This window comes from Vulpes vulpes, chromosome 11, assembly GCF_048418805.1.
Source record: "Vulpes vulpes isolate BD-2025 chromosome 11, VulVul3, whole genome shotgun sequence".
NCBI lineage: Eukaryota > Metazoa > Chordata > Mammalia > Carnivora > Canidae > Vulpes > Vulpes vulpes.
The window spans coordinates 55240091-55255829 of NC_132790.1; the positions used below are offsets into that span (position 1 = coordinate 55240091).

The 15739-nt window shown below is 38.5% G+C and overlaps 1 long non-coding RNA gene and 1 pseudogene across 1 annotated transcript in view; one reads left to right on the forward strand and one right to left on the reverse strand.

The window, feature by feature from the left end:
- The window catches only part of LOC112933252 (lysophosphatidylserine lipase ABHD12 pseudogene), a 44527-nt pseudogene extending 34187 nt beyond the window's left edge, over positions 1–10340 (reverse strand).
- LOC140594433 (uncharacterized) overlaps positions 1–15739 on the forward strand; it is a 431755-nt gene that overhangs the window by 63795 nt on the left and 352221 nt on the right. The gene's annotated exons all lie outside the window — the stretch shown is intronic.

The window sequence follows — 15739 nt, forward strand, 5'->3', positions numbered from 1 at the left end:
ATCCCAAGACAAAATTTTGAGTATAAATAATTTGTTTGGGAGGTGTGAGGGGAACTCAGGAAGCGGATTGGGAAGTGGGACAGGGACAATAAAGGGTGTGTTAACAAGCCAGTTACCACTGTGGGCAACTGGAGCCTAATCCCATAGGGATGCTCTGGGAAACAGTAGAACACCAGACTCAGAAGTTTCCAACCCTGCAGTGAGGGAGGGGTGTTTAAACACCAACTCCCATCAATCATCAGTTGGGGGCTGCTCTAGGAAATGTTAATTCCCTGGCATTCCCAAGACTCAAAGTCTTGCTGGGAGCTTTGGAAAAAGACATTAGGTAAAAAGATACAGAAGCTGATAGTTGGAAGTTTGTCTACACAACCAAAATGGCAAGGTCTGAGTATTCTGCATGAGGGACTTACAGTGTCTGTTATGTGTAGCTTAACTAACTATCAACACCCAAACTCACGTCTTTCTCTGGCCCTTTCTCCTAGGGCGAATCTCAGCAGATCAGCATGGCTAATGAGGGTAATGCTGATTGAAAGAGTAATCAATCACATTAAAACATGAAAAACTGCTAAGTATATATTTTCAGAAAATATATCTTTTGTACGTGATCATGCATCTGATCTTTGGGATTATTTTATATGACATATTTTGTTGGTAGAGAAAGAACATAGTGGACAAATTGGCTTAAAATAAACATGTCTTGGGAAATAAGAGATTTGGACTCACAGACACATTTCAAGGGAGAAACTGCAGAGTTTGGATATTTTTGTAGCTATGAGATAGGTTTCAGTAGAGAAAACACCTGAGATTCTATTGAGAATGGTTCAGTTGGGGGTGACAAAGCATGTACTCTTGTGAACTTCAGAATATCTTAGGAATGGCCCAGGCCTGACCTTCCCAATGGCATGGTTGCAGCCAATGTGCACCTGCCAAGTCTGTGTGAAGTCCTGCTGCTTTTTGATTCCTTTTAGCCAGTTCAACTGTGTGGAAGAAACTTTGGGCTGTAGGATGTGAAAGCCTTCTGGTGGATTTTGTGAGTAGGCTTGGATTGTTTTTGTCATTGGGTTTAATAGAGTATAAATAGGAATCATTCTTTCTCCACAAATCTTTTTGTAAGAAAAATTTCCCTACCTTTTAGATGATGTTGCAGGAAGATTCGGGTGGTTTTTTCCAGTCACTTTGAGGTATTAGACTAATTTCAGTTTCAAGAATAAAAAGTCCAATTTAATCCAACATGAAAACTTTAGACTCTCCAATTCAAAGTCAAATTTAGCTCATGGCTTGAGGACAGACGGGGAACAGGAGAGATTATATTTTGTTCTTTGTCTCCTTGTCCTGCATCCTTCTCAACTAACTCTGCTGAATTTGGCTTCTTCAGAGCCATAGAATATAGAGTAGAAGGTTTACAGGAGAAGGAAATCTGTTGTTTGATCGTTGCTTTTGTAAACTATACCGGTTGTAATTCCCTTGTGGCTGCCAAAAGCCCTCTATCAAGGGAGGTATCCAGTTGCTGGTTCTTCTGTGCATTCTCAGAGACCTCCAATGAGGGATTCTATGCCTCACTGTTTTCTGGGGAATGGACACAGCCTCTGACCTCTTCCAATTCCTCCTAATATCCAGCTAGCCAAAGCACAACATTGGATGCTTTGCCCCATAGGAAGTCCTCTTGGATGGGTCCCTCAAGGTAGTGGCAGCCTGAGCTAAAACCTTCTCATAGTCTACATAGGAACTAGACTCCCCTGATCCACCAAATTCTCAAAGTTCAGTTCATTTCTATTCTGCCCTCAGGTGATGTATCAACTAACCTCTCACTTTCACATCTCCGAAGATTCTAGGAACCCCATGTCAGTTCTTCCAACCACTCTATCACAAGTTTCTTGGGTTCTACCAACTTTCCAGCAGAGAGGAAGTTTCTACTTGTTCCTTTGATCAGGTAATACCATTCCTAAAAATGAGTTTTTTGGGACTCCCATTTGTTGTGGATTAAAAGAGGGGGTAAGAATCCTCTCTAATGATTCTACCTTTATTAACCCAACTTACTTTATGTAGGCTGGGTGTCAAAGATGCAATGAATGAGTTTGGTCATGTAGTGGTCTAAACCGTGTAGATGTGTCACATAATACATAAGCCAGCATAGGCTAAGTGCAGTAACAATGATGCTGAATCTCAGGGGCTTCAAATAATAGTTTTTCTTCTTTATCATGTCCTTGATCAAAGTAGGTTGGTAGGTGTTGGGGGTAGCTCTTCTTTGTGCAGCTGTTTAGTATCTAAGCTTCTTTTACTAGTATCTTTGCTATCTTCTATGTGGAGAGAACTTATTTTGTATCATAGCTTCCTTTGGTAGTCTGGTGAAGCCTATGGGCTCTTTCTCAGAATGATGTTTTTAAGTGAATAGGATACAGTGATCAAAATATTAATAAAATGTGTTGAAAGTCATATGCATACCTCTTTAGAAACATATTCGCTAATAAGACTGAGGTGGCAGGTCTAATGTCTTATGCATTTTCGAAGGTTAATGAGCATAACAATGCAATATTTTTCCCATCAAAGTTAATGGATTTCTTAAAATGGACCCCTTGGATATCTGTGGACTCTGGTTTAAGAATCTTTACAAGGCCCTGAAATCCTTTACAGGATTTGGCCGGTAGTATAAGAGAAGGCATAGGGAAGTGTGGCAGATGGCAAACACGGCCCCAGTTCTCTACTCTTCCTTGAACACACACTCTTGGCAATTTGACTTTGTATCTTTTCTCATCAAAAGGTTGAGTCTAGGTTCCTGCCACTTCATCCTGGGTTGCCTGTGTGACTTTCTTTGGCCAATAGAGTTTGGTAGAATGACACTGTGTTAGTTCTGATTCTGGCCTCAGGAAACTGCACACTTCTGCTTTTTTTTTTTTTTTTCCATGAATCCTGCCACTTCCATATGAATTCATCTGATCTGTCTGCTGGATAATGAGAGACATGTGGTCAGCTGCCCTGTCACTGTAGCCAACTGCCAGATAGATTCCACAAATAGAGAGGTCAGCTGACCTCCATCTGACTCCAGGCACAAGAGGGAGCCATAATGAGACCAGAAGGGCCACCTAATGGAGCCCGGCTTAGATTCTTGTTGATCTGCTGGATTGTGATCTAAATAAATAATTGTTGAAAACTGCTGAGTTTGAGATGGTTTGTTTCACAGAAATCATTAATTGATGCAAGAAAGATAGCTCTATTTTTAGTTGACTTGGCTAGGTGGTGAGAGTTTCTTCCATGTATATTCCATTGTTGAAATGGAATTCCATTGTAGGGCTCCACTCACATGCAAGAGGAGGCCATACAATGTTGTCTAGCAGTGCATTCAGGGTAAAGGGACACAGATGTTGGTGTGTCTCTGTGTGAAGCACTTACTCATTTTATCCTGCTTTGGAGCCTCAGTTGAAACTCTGGTACAAAGATAGAAGTACCATGTAATATCTGCTCTGCCTTATGATAGACACTATGACTACCTAAAGTTCTAGTCACTCTCCTGCTTCCATCTGCCTCCAAAGAGGATACAGTTATGATTCAGTAGATTCAGGCAGATAGAGGAGGGAAGAAACATGGAGGTCTCAGCCATAACCTCCAACTGCATTTTTAAACACCCCACAATTTCTTGTGTAGAGTTCCTTTGGGGGTTCCATAGGATGGAGCCATCTGGCAGGATCCATGCATTCTTGGGCTACTCTGTAGTGATTGATACCATCACAGTAGCATCAATATCTTTGTTCATTGCTCTTAAGAGTCAGTACCCAGTCTAGCATCTATAGTGCCTAGTAACATGATCTATGATCAACGGTCTGAATGTTTCAAGCACCCTAATGTCATACACAGAAACTGTGGAGTATGTTAGAAGGATTGCAGTGCATCAGATAGTCCTAGGTCACAATCTTTTCTTTCTAACTTACTTTGTGACCTTGGGCAAATTCCTTAGAAGTGGGAGCTGTTTCCTTTTTGCAAAATGTAGACAATTGTACATCCATATTTCTTATGAGAATTGCATGAAAAGATGATCATGAATGTGCTTGCACTAGAAGATCCTTTGCAAATAACTGGCTGAATCTAAACTAAAGGATAAGCATGCACGCTAGCATGTTAAATTATACTTTGAAAAGTAGATACAGATAGGGAAGTTGAATTAATCAGCCTACTGTAATCATAAGTCCATGTAGGGCCCTCCCTTGTATTACCCATTTATTTGATTTCATCTTTATCCCTCTTCCACTGACTCATTCATTTTTTTCTTTAGATATCCATTTTAATATTCTTTACACATATTCTTAAATTACTTTATCCTTAGAAACTATTATGTCATTTTGTGTGTTTATGTGTGTGTGCAAAGTTTAAGCAAATGGTGTTATGCCATAGATTTCTGTTTTTTACCCTTTTCAACCAACACCATATTTTAAATGACTGCTGAAAGTAATCACGTTTTAAATGTGCTGAAAGAAATCTCTTTCACTACTTTTAAGCAAAAATAGCATTATATTCTCAGTATTTTCTACCTTAACTTACCTATTCTCCAACTGTTGGATAATCAGATTGTTTCCAACATCCAAAGCAGACACTAAAAACATCTTCTAAGATGCCCTTTTTCTAATCTGCAGGAAAATGTCTAAGACGTATGCTCTGGAGAGGACAGATAATCACAGGGTGTGTGCACACTTGATTTTGCTGAGAAAAGTTAGGTGGCTTTTCAGAACAGTGCTAGTTTATATGCCTGCTGCTACTGCATGGGGAACCTGTTTCCTGACATCCTCACCATCTTTATAATATTTGAATTTTAATGTATATAAAATGATATCTTGTTGGCATTTTAATTTTTATTTCCTTTCTTTCTTGTGAGTGTGAATATCTTGATAGGTATGTTGGCCTTTGGGGATTCCTTCCCTGCATCAACACTTCATGTCCTAGAGAATCAGTTTTCTCAGCACTGTATATCAACTACACCATTTTCCCCAGGGCTTTGAAGAGTCACGTTTACTATGTGTCAAAGTCACATACAAACTGAGGTCTATGTCTGAAGTCTCTATTCTGTTCCAGGCTATTCTATTCATCTCTTTCGACACCAGTCCATACTGCTTGTGTAACAGTGGGCTTTCCCTGCCTCCTAAGATCATGCAGAGTAACACTCTTCCTTGTTCCTATCCTGCCTTATCTGTTTCAAAAATGACCTAGATCTTCATAGCCTATATTCTTCCTTTATCACCAGGGTCAATTTATTAGCCTGTTGTCCCAACACAAATTATTGAAAGCCTATTGTCCCAACACAATCTATATAGCTTTTAATAATTAATTGATAAGGTAACTTGATCAAAAATCTGTATTTCTAAGATATGGTATGTGGTATTCCTAGTTTTGTTAAATTTTTAGGGGCCATTTTCCTTTCTTCTTTGACTAAAGAGTTATTATGGAGAGTGGTTTTTTAACAATTCCAAGTGACTTTATTTTTAAGGTTAAAATGTTCTCATTAATTTCTAGTTTATTGCATTTTGATTAGAGAACCTTGACCTGCAAATACTTTTTAGAGCCCTACATGGACCTTGTGGTGTAATATATGATGGATTCATGTGAACGGAACATAGGCACTGGCAATCTATTCTCCACAGAATTAAAGTTTGGTAATTATTAAAATCTTATTATTTTTTTCTCTAGAAGGAACTTTATTTATTTATTTTTTTGTATTTTTTTAATTGGAGTTCGATTTGCCAACATATATCATAACACCCAGTGTTCATCCCGTCAAGTGCCCCTCTCAGGGCCCATCACCCAGTCACCCCAACGCCCCGCCCACCTCCCCTTCCACCACCCCTTGTTTGTTTCCCAGAGTTAGGAGTCTCTCATGTTCTGTCCCCCTCTCTGATATTTCCCACTCATTTTCTCTCCTTTCCCCTTTATTCCCATTCACTATTTTTTATATTCCCCAAATGAATGAGACCATATAATGTTTATCCTTCTTCGATTGACTTACTTCACTCAGCATAATACCCTCCAGTTCTATCCACGTCGAAGCAAATGGTGGGTATTCGTCGTTTCTAACGGCTGAGGAATATTCCATTGTATACACAGACCACATCTTCTTTATCCATTCATCTTTCGATGGACACCGAGGCTCCTTCCACAGTTTGGCTATTGTGGACATTGCTGCTAGAAACATCGGGGTGCAGGTGTCCTGCAATTGCTGGGTCCTAGGGTAGCTCTATTTTCAACTCTTTGAGGAAACTCCACGCAGTTTTCCAGAGTGGCTGTACTAGTTCACATTCCCACCACAAACAGTGTAAGAAGGTTCCCCTTTTTTCACATCCTCTCCAACATTTGTTGTTTCCTGTCTTGTTAATTTATTGGCATATAGCTGCTCATAATATGTTTTAAAATCGTTTGTGTTTCTTTGGTATTGGTTGTGATCTCTCCTCTTTCATTCATGATTTTATTAATTTGAGTCCTCTCTCACTCTCTCTCTCTCTCTTTTTTAAAAGATTTCATTTATTTATTCATGAGAGACACACAGAGAGAAGCAGAGACACAAGCAGAGGGAGAAGCAGGCTCCATGCAGTGTGTCCGATGTGGGACTCGATTCCAGGACTCCAAGATCATGCCCTGAGCTGAAGGCAGGTGCTAAACCGCTGAGCCACCCAGGGATTCCCTCTCTCTCTCTCTCTCTCTCTCTCTCTCTCTTTTTAAAATAAAGCTGGCTAATGGTTTGTCTATCTTATTAATTCTTTCAAAGAACCAACTCCTGGTTTTGTTGATCTGTTCTACAGTTCTTCTGGTCTCTATTTCATTGAGTTCTACTTGAATATTTATTATCTCTCTTCTGCTTGGTGTAGGCTTTACTTACTGTTCTTTCTCCAATTCCTTTAGGTGCAAAGTTAGCTTATAAATTTGAGGTTTTTTCCAATTTTTTGAGTGACACTTGTATTGCGATGTATTTACCTCTTAGGACTGCTTTTTCTGTATCCCAAAGATTTTGAACAATTGTATCTTCATTTTCATTAGTTTCCAAGAATCTTTTTAATTCTTCTCTAATTTTCTGTTTGACCCATTCATCTTTTAGTAGGATGCTCTTTAACCTCCATGTGTTTGAGTTTCTTCCAAATTTCTATTTGTGATTGAATTTTAGTTTCAAAGCATTGTGGTCTGAAAATACGCAGGGGACAATCCCAATCTTTTGGTATCATTTGAGACGTGATTTGTGACCCAGTATGTGATCTATTCTGTTGAAAATTCCATGTGCACTTGAGAAGAATGTGTATACAGTTGAGTTCAGATGGGAAGTTTTGTATGTATCTGTGAAATCTTTTTGGTTCAGTGTATCATTCAAGGTCCTTGTTTTGTTGGTGATATTCCGCTTAGAATATCTGTCATTTCCTGAAAGTGTCTTGTTGAAGTCTCCTACTATTAGTATATTATCTAAGTATGTCTTTAGTTTGGTTATTAATTGATTGATATAGTTGGCTGCTCCCACATTAGGGGCATAAATATTCATGATTGTTAGGTCTTCTTGTTGGATATAGACCCTTTAAGTGTGATATAGTGTCCCTCTTCATCTCTTACCTCAGTCTTTGGTATAAACTCTAACTTATCTGATATGAAGATTGCTACCCTAGCTTTCTTTTGAGGACTATTTGAATGGTGTCTTGTAGACAGCATACAGATGGGTCTTGATTTTTTATTCAGTCCGATACCCTGTGTCTTTTGATGGGATCATTTAGTCCATTTACAGTCAGAGTAACTATTGAAAGATACGAATTTAATGTCATTGTATTACTATTCAGTCCCTGTTTTTGTTGATTATTTCTTTGGGCATCCTCTTTCTTTTACAGGGTCCCCCTAATATTTCTTGCACAGCCAGTTTGGTGATCACATATTCTTTCAGTTTCTCTGTCTGTCCTGGAAGCTCTTTATCTCTCCTTCTATTCTGAATGAGAGCCTTGCTGGATAAAGTATTCCTGGCTGCATCTTCTTCTCATTTAGTACCCTGTATATATTCTGCCAGCCCTTTCTGGCATGCCAGGTCTCTGTGGAGACTTCTGTTGTTAATCTGATATTTCTCCCAATATAAGTTAAGAATCTCTTGTCTTAAGCTGCTTTAAGAATTTTCTCTTTATCTTTGAAATTTGCAAGTTTCACTATTAAATGTTGAGGTGTTGAATGGCTTTTATTGATTTTTTTTTGGGGGGGTCCTCTCTATGTCTTGGATCTGAATGCCTGTTTCCTTTCCCAGAATTGGGAAGTAATCATCTATGATTTGTTCAAATATACTTTATGGTCCTCTCTCTCACTCTTCTAGAATCCCAATTAGCCATATATTCCTCCTTCTTTATCTATCATTTATTTCCCTCAGCCTTTCCTCATGGGCTCTTAGCTGTTTTTCTGTTTCTTCCTCAGCTTCCTTCCTTACCATCAACTTGTCTTCTATGTCACTCACTCTTTCTTCTACCTCATTAACCCTCAGGTTAGGACCTCCAGTTTGGATTGCATCTCATTTAATCTATTTTTAATTTTGGCCTAATTAGATCTCAATTCTGTAGTAACAAAATCTCTTTTTTCCAGAGCCACCAGTAGCTTTAAAATTGTGCTTCTAAGTTGACTTTCTGACATCATATTGAAGTCCAAATTCTGTAACTCTGTGGCAGAGAGTATTGTTTCCAGTCTTTTTTTTGTGATGAATTCTTCATTCTAGTCATTTTATCCAATACAGAGTGACTGCATGAGTGGGCTGAGTCAAAAAGATCAACCATCATCTAAGTAAAATACACCCAGGATGATTCCAATGAGGTCTGAGACCAGAAAATAAAAGAAAAAGAAGAACAGAACAAAATAAAACAAAAGACCACTAAAATTAAAAACAAATTTTAAAACAAAGTAGTAAAAATAAAAAGCCAAAAAATCAAAAGCAAAGAAGAAAAAAAAAAAAAGTAAAGAAAAGAGAAATAAAAGGGGAGGTGGATGGTGAGGAAGTTGTAGGGGAGGGAGAATGTAGTCTACCTGAGTGGTCCTAGAGGGTGATCCTCTTGGTTCTGAGTGTATTTTGTTCTGTATGTTAGAAGATGCTCAATCCCAAATATATATAAACCAGCAGTACTTATATAAACCTCCAACATGGACCATAAAAACATTAACAAGAGAAAAGAAGGAGGCAGAATGAGCAAATATAATCTCACAGAATGAACCAACATGGTGTTCCGCGTGGTTTTGGGTGTATTTTGGTCGTGTGTTAGAAGTTAACTTCCACCATTGTAAAACAAAATGAGGCAGGGAAAAGAAAAAGAAATAAATACCCATATATCATATATCTACCAAAATTAAATTGAATATGTTAAAAGGAATCTAGGAGTGAAAATATATCTAAGGCATGTTGTAGAAATATGAAAGCAAAAAGGAAAAACCTTAATAACGAGGAGTTGGTAAAATATTGTAGGTAAGGTGGGAAAAGAGAAAAAATAGTGGAAATTTTTAGTTTGATATAAAACAAGTTGTAATGGAAAAAGGAAAAAAAAAGTAAAAAGAAAAATAAGGACTTCTAGTTTTATGTACTATTTTCCCTCAGTCCTGGAATTTTCCAGCATTACTTGGTCAATAAATGTGCTCTTTCCCTGTTCTTCCAGAAGTTCTTCTGGGTGAGGGGCCTGCTATGCTGATTCTCAGGTGTTTGTGCCTGGGCAGGGACGCCCCACCTCTTGCCAGGTGTTGGGCTCAGTGGGAGCTGTTTATCCTGTGAGGCCTTTGTTCCCTAGAGGCCCCACCTGTCCCAGGCACAAGGTGAAACAAAGAGGAAAAACAAAAATGGCGGCCAGATTTCCAGCTCTGGATTCGAGCTCCCTGAGAGTAAGTAACCGCAGTCTCCCAGTTCATACTGGTGTAGATGCTCCGCTGGGCAGGTGTGGGTGCACTGATCACAGCTTACGAGGCACCCAGTGGCAGGACAGTTCTCACTGGCCTGTGCCCTCCCTGCTTCCGCCTACACCAGGGGGAATGCAGGATCACAGACTTTGTGGCCTTGGGCCTCGCTGGGATCCGGGGCCCTCTGCCGCTGGACCCGTGCTCCCAGGGACCACGTCTCCTGAAGGCAGCAGGATACAGCCTCCTCTTTCTGTTCTCAGGCTCTTGTGTAAAGCCCACTCTGGAGCCGCCCGCATACCCGACTGGCTTCTCCCAAATAACCCTGGAGGGCTGCAGCGCTCCAGCCCTTTACCAATATCAGACTGCAGTTTGGGGTGACGTTTTCCCTGGGTGCTCCTCCTCTTATAGTGCCTCTGGGAATCTGGAGGCTTCACTAATCCTCCTGTGATTCTGCCCGATTTCCCTGCGAAGTACTTCCCCATCAGGGAAAACTCTGGTGTGGATTTTGAAGTTCCCACTTCTCCAAGGCCGGGCTTCCCTGCCCCAGAGGCTTTCACCACTTTGCTTTAGCCCTGCTAGTTGCAGTTCTCCTCCCCCACTTTATTCTTTTTTATTCTTTTTCGCCTGCCTACATTGTTAGAAGTGAAAACTTTTCTCTCTGTAGCACTCCAGCTGTTCTCTCTTTACATCTCCTGTTGAATTTTTAGGTGTTCAGGATGTTTTGAAAGTTATCTGGTGAGTTTGTGGGACCAGATGAATTGAAGACCCCTACTCTTCCACCATCTTTGAAAGCAAACTTCATTTTTCCAAATGCCCATCTCTATACAACAACCAGTATTGTTTCCTTTTTTCTTTCCTTTTTTTTTCTTTAATTAGAACCATATTAACTTAAAAAAATTGAGGGAGAACTGCTATCTTTATATTATTGCATTTTTTTAATCCTAATAAAATGGATATCTATCCACTTATTACGATTTTCTTTATGTCCCTGGGTTTTTTTAAATTGTCCGTATTTTCTTGCAAGACATTAATAGTTTCTTCAGGTTTTAATTATGAACATTTTTAGCCATATAAAAAAGGTGATATGTGTTATGCTATGTTTGCAATTTGAAATTAGACTGCGTATATCATGACGCTTCACCCCTAAATACTTTGGCCTAAATCCCCCAAGAATAGAAATGATCTCTTAGATAAGTTCAAATCATTATCTTACTTAAAAGAATTAAACATAATTCTCTACTATGAGTTAGTCCACACTCATGTTTTCCTAGTTATCCCCAAACTGTCTTTTAGAGTTGTTTCTTTTTTATTTTTAAAGGATTGAATCAAGGTTCATGCATTTGCATATTGCATTTTGTTATATATTTATAATCTTCTTTTTCAAGATAATACCCTCTCATATTTAGTTATCTTTTTAAATGACTTTTTATTACAGACATTTTCACACCATAAAAATACATGGATTAAAAATTGAACCTGCATGTACTCACTACTTAGTTTTAACAATTATAGGTATTTTGCCAATCTTGTTTCTTCTATTCATCTGTCTTCACACCTAAAACACTGTTTTTTCCTTGCTGACAACTTTCAAAACAATTCCCAGATATCATATCAATAAATCAATTCACGCTTAAGTAATTTATTATGTATCTCTCAGTGATAAGAACTTTCCCCATGTAACCACCATGCCATTGTCGCATTTAAGAAAAATAACAAGTTCTTAGCATTATCTCATTTCCATTCCATATTCAGATTCACCTGATTGTCTCACATTTTCTTCTGCAGTAGATTGCCTGAATCAGGACCCGAACAAAGGCCCACACTCTGCATTTAGTTATATTATTCTACAGGAGGTATGGTCTGAATACTGATTTCAAACTCCAGTTGAAATGTTTATTTTCTCCAATTTCAATTTTAGAGTATGTTTTCCCCTTTTGGATTCAATTTTACTATAATTTTTTGAATGTGCAAAACATTTACCTGGTTCAAGAGTCTAAAGTATGTAAGGCTGAATACTCAGAAAATTTTTGCTTTTGTCTTCCTCCCTGCATTCTATCGCTGTTCCCATTAACTCTGATTTCTATAGGTAACCATTTTTGAACTAGTTGTGGCTTCCTCTTCCAGTATTTCTTTTGATAAAAATAACCATGTGTGTGTCTCTGTGTGTACTTCTAGTTTTTTCTTACACAAAGGGTATATTCTATAGACTATTTTGAACTCTGAATTTGTCACTTAATAGTATGTCCCAGCGATTACTCTACATCAGTACATAGAGTCGCATTCTTTCTGTATTGTAGCAGATGATTCCATACAAAGGAATTACCTTGGCTTGTTTGCCAGTTGTCTGAATAATCTTGAGCACCTATTGTCTGGTACTTGTGGAGCATCATCTGGATAGAGTGAGATGTGGGACTGCTGGGTCAAAGGGAAAATGCTTGTGTAATTTTCTTAGATACTGCTGTCATAACAATTTTTTTTTTGATATATTTTCTGTCAGGCCAGATTTCAGATTTTTTCAATAGCCAGGCTTCTGGTTACTTTTACTGTCCACTTGTGCTGTGGTTCAATTTATCACAGACATTCTGTTAAAGGGTACATAAATCCACATGGTTAGTTTAAATTCTTCTTTCTGGCAGGTTTTCACTTTTTTATTGGGGTGGTATCTTTCTTTCTCACCCACACTATTGGGCCCTGAATGTTTGTTTGTTTGTTTGTTTTGAATGGGCCCTGAATGCTGTATGTGGAAATCCACATACAGTACATTCCTAGAATGTACTGCTACCAGGGGTCTGTTTGCCTCTGTTCCTGCTATGCCACTCTTCTCATGGAACTTGCACTGCCCTAGATGTGTAATTTACCCAAACACATATTGCCTTAACTCTTGTTCAGGTAGTTTCTGGGTATGACAATATTACCCTGGATGTAAAAAAATACACTTGGTTATGGAACATTTGAGGAATGTGCAGAGCTTACTATTCTGCTGTTATTACAGAGTATTTGGGGATGAGGGTCAGCAGTAGAGAAGGATTGCTCTTCAATTCTCAGTTCTATTGTTAAAAATTTTTAGATGGAGTTTCCCTGGATTATATCTGTTTTTTTTTCCCCTAGATTCATGAATTGCCTTTTAGATTAAGTTTTTGTGAGAGTGTGATTTTTTTCACCCTTTGCTATATTTTCTTTGGCATTTCAGTGAGAGGTTAAACAGGAAAGCATGTATTGAAGCTGCTAGTTAAATATAATTTTAAACCAGAAAACTCATTTTTTCACTATTGTATCTGTCAGCTATTGCTGTATAACAAACTACTTCCAAACTCAGTGGCTTACAATAATAATAATAATTTATTCTTGTTCATTTGTGGTTTGGCTGAGCACCAACTAGTCTAGACTGGGTTTGGCTGGGAGCTGCTTTATTTGTTCAGTCTTAACTGGGTTTAGTTTCACACTGCAAATTGGGCTTAGGTCTGCTCTAAATATGTTCAGAGATATCCAGAAAGCCTCTTTTATGGTGATGAAAGAAAAGCAAGAAAGAATGGAAGCATGTGTTCCTTTTAATCCCCCAGGTTTGGAACTGGCATACTGTCACCTGGACCCAGTTTCACTGGCCAAAGGAAGTCAGATGACTGAGCCCAAATTTAAGGGACATTACTCCATGTCCAGTGGAAATGAGTACAGAATTCCTAGGCAGTATAGCACCAAGTCCTTCCCATAGATTGTTCATACTCCCATTTCCCCCAACACTTCTACAAAATAAATTTCCTTCTCTTATTTCAAAATGAGGAAACTGAGGTTGAGGGCTTTTCAATGACTTCCTCACACCCTTTTAAAGAATTTCATCAGGATTTCAAACTAGGACTCTCTATCTAGCAAGTCTAAGCTTTGCCAACTCTACTCTTCCAAATTCAGTATCTTCCCAACGCCCACAGTTGTTTAGCACTCTGTTTACACATGGTGTTTACACATAGCACTCTGTTTACACATGGTGCTCATAGAAGAAAATCAGAGGAAGAAGCAGAAGTAATAAGCCAGCTGACATTTGAAAAGCTACCATCAACTACTCCCTAATACAGGAGGAGGTGAAAGATGATGCACTCTGAAGAAGAATTGTGATTTTGTTAATGGGAGTGGAGTTTATGCCTCCAGGTAACCTTGTAACTTGGCGTTGCCTGGATCACAGGAACTTGGAAGCATGATGTGGAAAAGACCCCAAGATGAACAACTCAAGCCATACCTGCTGTCCCATGGTTAACATTTGACATCTGCTGTACAGAGCAGGTTAGCAAAGGGAGAACTCAGCATTGGAGGCACATATAATAATGAGTCATACAGTCATTAATGTGCAAACCCCAGGCAGGGAGCTCACATTTTGTGTAAGAGAAGGGTTTTTGTTCAGTCATAAGTGGTCCCCTACTGGGTCTGGAATTGCTCTCTGCACCAAAAATGCCTGACTTCATTTTCTTTGAATTTAAAAGGATCTTCACAAATATTTTGGCTTGAAATTTTTTTTTAATAAAGGAAAGTAAATTAGATTAGAAAAAAGGATTAGCAGAACCTTATTGAAGATAGTTTCATTGAAAATGCCTCCAATGAAAATTGAATTAAAAAATATTACGAATATGCTGTATTCCCCGCCCACCCCCTATACGTCTTTCTCAGGTACAATATTGTTTCCATATAGGAGAACAAAGGAAGGGAAGTTGATAGATACACATTACTTTTTTTTTTTTTAAGAGAAACTAAAATGGAAGTTTCTTTTAAAATGATGTGACTAAAATAAATCTTAAAAATTAATCATGTTCTTCAGTAGCATAAAGTATTATAAGCATCTCTGAAAAAAGGAAGATTAAGAGTTTGCACTTCAAATAGTGACCCTACCAGTACATTAGGGGTTTATCTGTCTTCTCTGAATTTCACTTGAGCTTCACATTAGTTATAACTGGGCTGGACAGATTTCTAGAGTTGGTCACCTTGTCCTTGTAAGAAGATCAGCTTTGCTATTTTTTCCCCACTGGGCAGAGCAGAAGCAACCAGGGGCTAGTTTGCACATATGGGTATCTAACTGAGGCTTTCTTGCTGTTCCAGCCAGAAGACATTGTAAAAGCATTAAAAGTTGGGAAGTGAACTCCATGATTAATGGCAGACTCTAACTTTCTTTCCTGCATGCAGGATGGAACTTTAGACCTTTCATTGAGGAGGACAATCTTTACTGGAATGGGAGGAAATATTTACCAGGGAGGAAATAAGTTTCTAAAAATAAATCATCTTGAAAGAAAGTGAAGCCATCTTGGGACTTCTATACATCTTTTTTAACTTTTGTCTGATTGCATTCTCCAGTCCATGAATATTCAAGGAAACTTCATCTAGTGACTATGTTTGCCATTCCTTTGGTTGCATGATGAGGTGATGATGCCTTAGGCAGGGAAGACCCTCACTCAATCTTAATATTGTATGCTCCCTGCTGAGCCTCAGAACACAGACCCAAATATATTTTTTGATGTACACATACAAGCTTTTCTTTTGAAGGATTTTTTTATAATGGACAATGAGTGAGAGAGACATACTTGGTTACAGTTACTTTTTGGATAAGCATAAGCAACTCATTCAAGTAGAAATATCTGAAAATCTTCATTAAGTTCTTTTCAGAGTCATCAAGGGGCAAAGTAAAATCTGTACAATGCATTTTTGCTAGGATTACATTGCCAGTTCTTTGTTTTGTCCCCCACCATGAGACTTACTCTTAACCTCATATGGTCTCCCTGGCCCCATCAAAGTTTGCTCCCAGGTAAGAATCATAAATTGAATCCCACCAAAGTATAAGCAACAGAGAGGAGGAAGAAAATGCCTTTTACAAGGGTAGATGTATATTATGAGGGAACAGAGTCAC